Genomic DNA, 10145 nt, shown 5'->3' with positions numbered 1-10145 from the left:
ATACATAAAATATCTTGGAGTCTTGGGTAGTTTTGAAAAATATCCGACTCAATATTATATTGCAGAAACTAGTCATATTATAGAAATGAGCAATATTGTTGACCCAATACCAACTCAATGGCATAGGTTGGGCTCTTTCAGTTAATTTAAAGCCTAGTGAAGAATTATGCTCCCATAACTTTACCATTACCATGACACACTCTTCAACACAGAGCCTACTGAAGTTGGCCAAAGATTTTGAAGAAAGGGCAAAAGCTTTACCTCTTATATATTGATAGAGCAAGAGAACAAACCTAAAAAAGTTATTTACAAAGCCCGAGGAACTCGAGCCCAAAGCAAAAGGTAAAGACCTACTCTCCCACTGGAATAATCTCGGTTAGCTTAGTCGCTCCCGCTACGATCCAAGCCCACGCATCCTCTTTGATTTTTGCGATAATGGTGGCAGGTGTAGATGCCACTTGTCTGAAAATTCTGGCATTGCACTCGCACCAGAGTTCCCACGCTACCAGGATGATTATCGATTTAAGGGCCTTCCTTGGGCAGTTCACCATGCGCGAAATTTTGTACCACCAGTCTTCAACCATTGCGCATTCCCCCATTCTTGTAGGCGGAGGTCTATACCAGTCCACCTTTGTGCTTCAGCCCAAATTCTTTTGGAGAGTCTGCAGCTTGCGAGTAGGTGAAGTGCTGACTCCGATACAGTACGACAGAGTGGGCATACATGCTGATTAGCCCAACCTCTTTTCTGCAGTCTGTCCGCTGTCCAAACCCTATTCTGAATGATAAGCCACGAGAGGAATTTGCATTTAGGTGGGGCCCAACATTTCCATATGGTTTGGTTATAATAGTACTAGCTGCTCCATGAAATTGCGGTCTGTATGCCGAACTAGTAGAATAGATGCCATTTGCTATTAGCTTCTAGACGATAGAGTCCTACTGGCCGGAAAGTGGGCCAACCTGTTGGATCAGATTCCAAAGACGGACATATTGGCTCATGAATTAACGACACTAATAAGTGCTGCTATGAAGTGATTTTAGTTCTTTTTCACTTCATCGCAAATAGGGGTGAAAACGGTTCGGAATTTTTCCGGATTCCGGACCTGTTTTCGGAAACGGAATCAGCCAGTCGGAATTTTTTCGGAATTTCTCGGAAACGGAATCGAAAACGGAAATATTTTTTCGGAAATGGAATCGAATATGATAATAACAGTTTCCGTCGGAACTCAGAATCGGTCGGAAAAATTCCGGAAAGTTTGTCAGAATTTCCGAAGTTAAAAAGGCCCATCCAAATAGTCCATAATTCCTCCCCAAGTTCCCAGCCCAACCCAAGTCCCTAAGTCCCTAATTGGCTAACCCTAGAGAGGAGAGAGAGATCGAGAGAGGCGGCGCATCCAGAGATTGAGAGGCGGTGGCGGAGCGGCGCATCCAGGGGTCGAGCGCGCCACCGCTGGCCGCCTGGCCGCCGTCCTCGGCTAGTCGGCTCCTCGCGACCTCGCCCCCGCCGTCTCGCCGCCCTTCCTCTCTCGCTCCGTCCTCGCCCCCATCATTTTCTATAGCGACCCTCGTATTCCACTTCCGAGGTAGAATACCGGTCTACGGCTCATTCCTTAGTAAGAACCAACTTACCAAGAACTGAGCACACCAGAGTAGCATAGCAGAAACAATTGTAGCGAAACCTAATAAATAAAAAACCATAAGAAATTAGCTTTTTATCAAAATACTAATACTAACAGTACCTTGCTCTTATAGATCTTCATCACCTTCAACAGTAAATTGATGTAGAGATATGCAACACTTGATCAATTTTGTAGAATCTTCTCTTCACCTAATTGTTAGCTCAACACTACAAGAAATAATATATAGGGGATAAGTACGAATGGTACTCAACAAGTCCATCTATAGCAATCCAACAAATATATGCCCATAATCCACCTGCATAATACATATATATCTCCAAATCCCATAATCCAACAAGGAGTTTTATGCATGTTCATAAAACAGTGTAGTAAAATCTCATATTAAGTAATTATAAAATCTACTGCATATAAGGCACCACAGGTATTAGAACCTCCGATAGGTTCCTTTCCTGTCGCGTTCGCAGTTTCTACCTGAAACAGGTAGTGACGTATCACAATTCATACACTCTGCAGAGGTGTGTCGCTGTCCCATAGACGCCTTAAACCTTTTAACGCCCGCGCTACACCGCCACCACGCCAGCGCCTAAGCACACTTCATGGTGTATGCCGGCAAGGCTAAGGTCACAAGCTTTTCATCAATCCCATTTGACAATTATCTTTGCGGGTGATTCCTGCAACAACGGCGAATCATCGGATCCCGCAACAACGGCGATCCACGTCATCTAATCGGATTCCGCAACAACGGCAACCCTCATCGCTAGCCCACGCTCACGGGATTCGTGGAAGTCCTTAAGCCACAGGATAAAGCCATTAAGAAAGAACTACTAAGCCAGCCTGTCCCATTCTAGGTCATATGGTCGACACAATCGCTACGGCGCTTAAATGCCATATAATAGTTGTTGTTTAACCTTATGATGATAAATATATGCAACTGAACCCCCACCACATGGCAAGTTCAGAATACATCTATAGTATGACCGACTACTCCACCAGTCAATCCAATCCATCAGCATATTTATTTTAATCATAGAAAGTATAATTTAATGCAATGTGATACATATAGATTGCAATCACAAAAATATAACAAGAGATGATCAAAGATGTTGGACTTGCCTGAGATACCCGAAATCGAAGAACGAATAAACCAATGTAGAACTCCAAGAAATCCGAGATAAACATCCAACTGAAAGAAATAATAAAACACAACTAAATACGAGAATGTTTGTATGAATGAGATGCACATGATATGTCTAACCCGAATGCACATACATGATCTATATAGGTTATGGACTTGCTTTTGTTAAACTTTTATTTTAAGAAAGAGTAATTATTTTATTTAGAAGAAATTTGATTCACTGTACAGATTTTATTCAACAACCCCAAGATATATATTGCTTTCATAGAAATAAATATATTTGTTTTCTTAGAAAAATAGTTTATAAGATATATTTCAAGGAATACTTTTATTTAGATTTCTAATATGAAAGATTTGGTTGTACATATATCTACTTCAAAAAAGACACACTTTAATTTAATTTAAAAATCATATGGAGTGAATTAAAATAGTAGCTGCAATAATACATTAGAATATGCAAGACCTAAATTTGAATTTAAAGAGTTTAAATGTCATATACTAATTTTCTTTATTTTCTAACTCTACCTCTAAATTCTATTAGCCCAACTACTAAAGCCCACAACAACACAACCCACCCATCTTCTTCCTCTTCTCTCTTTTTCTCGTTCTCTTCCTTCCTCCCGTTTTCCCCTTTCTCTTTCTCGCTCTCTTCTCTCCCTGGCGCACGAGCGCTGCGCTCCCAGGGCGCATCGCCGCCGCTTCCTCCTCTCCCCCCCTTCCTTCCTTCCTCTCTTTCCCTGTTCAAACCCTAACTATCCCTCGCCTCTCCAATAGCCGCTGCTGCCGTGGAGATGGCCGGTGCCAAGCACTGCGCAACTCCGGCGGCCCTGTTCTATCCCCATGAGTGTGCTCTCGGGTCTCTACTTCTTCCTCTCCCCCTCTAATTTCTAGTGTTTATATTGGTAAGGTGTTATTCCCTTTTGTACTACTGATATATGATTGTGGGTGTACTAAAGATGCTTGTAAATTAATCCTAATGGTCAACTCGATAACTCTATGATATGGATTGTCATTACTGACTCTAGGGTTCTAGGTCATTGGATTTGCTAGATTGGATGATGCCTGTATGCCCATGATGTATGAATGCTCACATGAATAAACCTATGAATTTTATTACTGAAATAGAAAGCACATTAGCATAATTCTGCCCTTATATATATACTTGCATGATGAAATAACTCAATTCCAGAAATTTGTGACATAGTAACAGAATTAGATCCTAGAATAAACTTTGTTGAATGATGCTGAAAATTACATGATTCTACACTTGGAATATCATGAGAAAATCTGTACTATAACTAATTAAATTATCACCTATGAACATTATCATGAATACAAATAGATGGCAATTTTGTCCTCTATATGATCTACTGCTACTGCCTCTTGTGTTCTGTTTATCATCTCCATATGCTGTAGTAGTTAATAACCCAATTTATAATTTACTTTATTACAATGGTTGATGAGGACAGTAATTAAACTATTGGTCTAACTAATTAGATATATGCAACTTATCCAGATGCTATGTTCTAAATCTAAACAGTTGCTATAGACTATCTACTATAGAAATCTATGGTTTTCTACTCATTAATCTTGTCATCCCAATTTGATTCTTTTTACTGGAACACACTACTCATCTTCTATATCTGTATATGCACATGTCAATGTTATGCCCTGTTTACATGACTAGGATCTGAAAGCTTATAAGTTCACATGCATGATTTGGTTCTTCTATATATGCTCTATTCCTAAATAATTTATGTCGTGAACACCAGTTGATTTTATTCTGAATTATATCTACAGGCATTTATTGTTACTATTCAGATTTCTTCTATGATAATTTATATATGTCAGGATTTAAAAACATGCACTTATCTTTAACTTTATCCCCAAATTTTGTTACTTTTAACCATTTAGAATTACTAAGGTTTTTGGTCAGGATGGATGGTATATATCTGCATGAAACTCTAGTTCTAACAAATGCTGATACTATGTATGCAGGATTTACTCTCCTCCCCTATTTTAATTTTTGGTTACCTCTGATGATTCTACAGTGATTGAAAAATGTGTGGTTCAGCCCCTCCTTCAGAAACCCAAGTCTTCTCTTCTACTGCTGCTCTTCTGGATCAATGGTAACTCTGCTAGAACACCACTTGCTCCTTCTTCAGGTTGGTCTCTCTGCTGTCTCACTTCAGCATCTTCTTGCTGCTTTGGTTTACATGGTAAGATATGTGAAAATCTTGATTGATATCTGGATCTGCTACTTCCCTTGCTTTTCCTGGTGTTGATCCTCTTGCTTGATTGCTGCTCCTTCTTGCTTCTCCTACTACTCCTCTGACCTCTCATTCACTCACTCTAGCCTCTCCTGGCTGCACACACAAGGCTGCTACGGCTGTGGTGAAGCATGGTTGAGATGTTGAACTACTGATCTACTAGCTGTGATTATTTCTCTTTCTCCCAATCTCCACTGATTTCCAGCCGAGGCTGCTTGCTGTTGCTGGGATCTTACTACTACTATGGCTGCTGTACTACTGGGAGTTGCTAGCTGTAGCTAGGTGTCTATCGTTGCAACCAAGGCTGGCTCTACCAGACTGTGGATAATTCACATTGTTATGCTTTATCTCAGTGCATTTGGTGCTGGTGATTCACCTGCTTGGACCACATGGCTGCTGCTAGCTTTGAAACCTCACCAGGGCATGTTCGGTGGAATAATTTTGAGAGGCTCACTAATTTACAATTTAATGGAAATCTGGTGAAATTGGGATACTTAGTAATTTTGCATTCCAGTCCATAAGCTTTTGGAATTTTGGAGGTTACTCCAGAGTTAAGGGACTGATTAATAATTGCCCTAGAACTCAGGGAGTTGTATGCAAAAATGGATAATTTTGGAAGTTGGCTTGAGATGGCTCAGTTTGTAGATTTTTGTGTCCCTAAATAGTTGGATGCAAAATTATAAATTGTAGCAACTCAAAAATATTCGTTTATTGTTACTATTTCGACTTTCTAGAATGCAAACCTCCTAAATTTAAATTTGCGATCATAAATCACACAAACATTTTCTAATACATTTAATTTTGTATTTTAACTTGTATGCATGGCGTGTGAGTTTATACATTAATGTTGTATATAAATACAATGTATAAGATGCATATGTACAATATTTATAATGGATATGTGTATGCATGGATATATATATCAGTCTGTATGTATGTATGTGTGTATCGCATGCATGCAACCGATAACCAGATAGTTTGTGAATAATTTACTATAGTTTCAGTTGTGATTTCTACTGTGCACGTGTACCTTGCTTTGTGATGACTAATCCACGCTATAGTTTAACCCAAAACTAAATTATCCCACTCCTCACCAGGTTTACTCTAACTAAAAATAAATCAATAATTCATATGGATATGACTTGATAAATAAATGACAAGGAAACGATCGAAAAATCATTTAAGATCCATAATAGAACAACAATCAACATATTTATATGTCCTAGCCAGCATTGTGGCCCAATCAACACCACTCTCAGCCAGTGTGATCAAGTCATTAGCGTGACTAAAACTATAGCTAAAACCTGGGATGTTACATCTTCGCCGCCGCCACCACCACAAACAACGCGGACGACGCCAGCCACTGGCCACACCGTCGATGACGGCCACACACTAAATCGCGAAAAAAAATAAAATTCCAAAAAGAATTCAAAAAAAGAAACCCTAGCCGTCGCCCGAGCTCGCCGGCCGCTCTTGCCGCCACCTGCCCCCGCCTCCTCGTTGTCGTCGACGGCGGAGGTGAGGAGGAGATGGCGGTGGCGCCGCCGCCCGAGGTCGCCGCTACTCTTCGCCCGAGGCCGACGTCGGATTCGGGCAGGACGAGGCCTGCCGCCGCTGGATCCGGGCGGGACGAGAACCGTTGCCGCCGGATCTGGCCCGTCGCCTCCTCCTGGTCGTGCGCGGCGGCGGTGAGGAGGAGATGGCGGTGGTGCCGCCGCCCGAGGTCGCCGCCCCCGCCGCCGCTAGCTCCAGGCCGAGCCGCCCCCACCACCGCCAGCTCTAGGCTGGAGCCCAAGGCAGCCGAGCCATGCCGCTGCCGCTGCCGCCAGCTCTCGTCACCGCCGTCCTAGGAGGAATGGAGAGGAGAGAAAGAGAGTTAAGGAAAGAAAGAGAGTGAGGGGAGATGATAGAAAGAGAGAGAGTGGAGGTAAAAATATCAGGATAGGGAGAGAGAAGAGGAGATGAAAAAATTTGAAGGGAGGAGGGAAAAACAATTAATTTCAAAATATTAAAACTTTGAATCAAATTTTATGATATTAAATGAACTCGTGTGAAAAAGTTGTCAAAAATAAAGTTGTAGAACTCGTTAAGATCTACCAATTTTCTTTTGGTCATTTCTCCATCCGAGTTTGATTGGACTATATAAAATTTGAATTTTAAAATATAAGAAATTCAAATAATTTTTCGGGTAGTAAATGATTTCAAATGGGAAAGTTGTCAACAACAAAGTTGTATAACTCATCAAGATCTATAACTTTAGTATTGGTCATTTTTCTATATGACTTTGTTTGAACAATTTGAATTTGAATTTCAAATTATGATAACTTCAAACAACATTTTCAAGTACTAAATGATTTCAACTGAAAAAGTCATCAATAACAAAGTGGTATAACTCATCAAGATCCATAACTTTTATTTGGGTCATTTCTTCATCCGATAAAGTGATTTATAAGATTGTTTACAAAATGTATATATCTCTTATATAGTTTATAAACTATAGGCTCCTATATGTAAATTTTGTGAACAATGTTACTATCACTTTGTCGGATAAAGAAATAAACAAAATAAAAGTTATAGATATTGATGAGTTATACATCATTATTGTTGATAACTTTTTCAGTTGAAATCATTTAGTACTTGAAAATATTGTCTGAAGTTGTCATAATTTGAAATTCAAATTCAAATTATTGAAACAAAGTCATATAGCAAAATGACCAAAACAAAAGTTGTTGATCTTGATAAGTTATACAACTTTGTTATTGATAATTTTTTCATTTGAAATCATTTACTACCCTAAAAAATATTTGAATTAGAAGGAGGCAAAATAGACTTCTCGGCGAGGGAGGAGCAAAAGGGCTGAGCCGGCGGCCCGAAGAGGGAGGAGTTGAAGGGGAAGCCGGCCCGTGGAGGGAGAGAGGCTACGGGCTACGGGCTAACAGTGTATACTTTATACCTTATACCATGGTGTTCTGCTGTAATTTTTTTAGAATATTTGTTATGCAAATTATATGAAGTTATAGAAGAATATATTTTGCTGTTGAGACTTAACAATTAGACTTCATATAATTGTGTTTTATGATGAATTGTTGACTCCTAAGACTTGAGAATTGATCTTGATAAAAGCTTGAAGCTCAGTTTGAGGGGTTTTTGTATTCCGATAAATTTTCGTTACCGTATCTGCACCGGTTCGTTTTCGCTCCATTTTTGGTTTCAATAACATTCGTTTCCGTTTTCGTTTCCGGGGCTTCCGATTCCAAAAAAAATATGGAAACAAAAACGATAAAGGTTGTTTCCGTCCGTTTCCGTACCGTTTTCACCCCTAATCGCAAATATAGTAGTTGCATGGACTCGAGGTTATGTGGTTTTAGTTGAACTTATTTTGTCTTCCCATTTTAATTTGGGCCCCACGTGTGATGCCACATTTGATTTTGATGGTGTTAATGAAAGAAAACCGAAGGAGATACGAATTTATAACGCAAGAAGCTAGTATACCCGCGGGTTTGTTCTTAATAATGCTTAAAAAAAGGAAAAATACGAATTACCTCTTAAACTATCACGGTCGACGGAATTACCCTTTTAAATTCATATACCAGATATTTTACACCCGCAACTATTTATACCGGACTAATACTCCCAACATGGCAGTCCAGTCAGAAAAAAATTTAAAAACCTCCCTAGGCCTAGCTGTCATCCATCTCCCTCAGCCCAACACCTCCCCAGTCCACTACTCTCTTTTTCTTGCGCGTGCGCTCAGGCAGCCGGCGACGGAGGCGGGCGGAGCTTTCCCAGGTAGCTAGCGACGGGGCGGCGCAATGGAGGCTGCATGCGACACGGACGTCCTCGACAGTTCCCTGGCGGCAGCTGCGCGGACGTCCCTGACTTGTTCCTCAAGTCTACGTTCATCGACGGCCTCCTCCCCGAGTTCTAGGACAGGGTGGCGAAGCCATGGTGATGGCCCTAAGTTAAAACACACCGAGAGCATGCGGGAGGCGCAACGTGTGGCGAAGACGGCCGGGAGGCTTGCAGTCTCCATGGATTCCGGCGAGCTGTTGGTGGATTGCGGTGGTGGTGGTGGTGGGGTGTGGTTCATTGAGGCCGCTATCCAGGCTAGCTCGAGGATGTGGATGATGTGGACAAGGGTTTCTGATCTTCTGAAAGGTTCTGATAAACAGTCGATTTGGTGGAGTCGCAACACAAGTCGATCTGGCTTTTGAACAAACACGCTCTTGAGCCCCGCAATCGCAACACCACGTCTCCTCTGGTTATCAACTGTGTCAAAACCCGGCTGACCTCGCCGAAAAGATTAATCCCTGCTTGCAAATCGAAGAACACAAACAAGAGCGATAAAGAATGCAACCAAAGTTGTAGATGAATGATTAAGCTCACAAGTTGGGGTCTTACAAACCGAAGGATCGGCGAAACTATTCTTGACATATTAATCTAAGCAAAACCCAAACCCTACAGGTGGCGACGTATACTGATATATGGAGTTTAGGGTCGTGCATATACTCCTTGAAGTTTTGCTCCGAGATCAATTTGGTCCCTAATCTTTTATATTGTCCAAACGAGCCTTATAATTTGTCATGTGGGCTAATATAGTCCTTGGGCCCACTTAAATTGCCACGTGAATATCCTCTCATGCAAAATATATGGTGAAATGTCCAATTTACCCTTCCATATACCATACAAAAATAATGAAAAGAATTTAAAAACTTTGTTCAATGTGACTATGGATATATGGCTAACTTTTTTCACTGGATTATACTAATACAAAGTTAAGTTAGCTACAACCACTAAATATATAATTACCATGCCAACTAAATTCCATGTACGTAGTTGCATTACAATGTTAAAACTCTAACGGATATTTAATATGCAAGATCACCTTTTTTTTTGTTGTATTTTCTCCTTTTTTTTTCTCTCTGTTTTTCCATATGATATGTTTAAGGGAAAATTGGGCATTTCATCATATATTTGCATCGAAAGATGACATGGCATGCCCACGTGGCAATTTTTGATGAGCCAAGGACTGTATATGTCCACATGATAAAGTTTAAGGGCTTGCTTGGACAATTTGAAAGGTCGGGGACTAAAATGTTCTCG

At 40.6% G+C, this 10145-nt stretch overlaps 1 long non-coding RNA gene across 1 annotated transcript; it reads left to right on the top strand.

The window, feature by feature from the left end:
• Positions 1-3356: 3356 nt before the first annotated feature.
• LOC127781182 (uncharacterized) lies at positions 3357-5860 on the top strand. Its single transcript, XR_008018940.1, has 2 exons — positions 3357-3674; positions 4824-5860. It is a non-coding gene; the product is annotated as an uncharacterized LOC127781182 (long non-coding RNA).
• Positions 5861-10145: the final 4285 nt, after the last annotated feature.

The sequence above is a fragment of the Oryza glaberrima genome, chromosome 8, assembly GCF_000147395.1.
Source record: "Oryza glaberrima chromosome 8, OglaRS2, whole genome shotgun sequence".
NCBI classification, from domain to species: Eukaryota; Viridiplantae; Streptophyta; class Magnoliopsida; order Poales; family Poaceae; genus Oryza; species Oryza glaberrima.
This window is presented reverse-complemented; position numbering and strand designations above follow the sequence as displayed.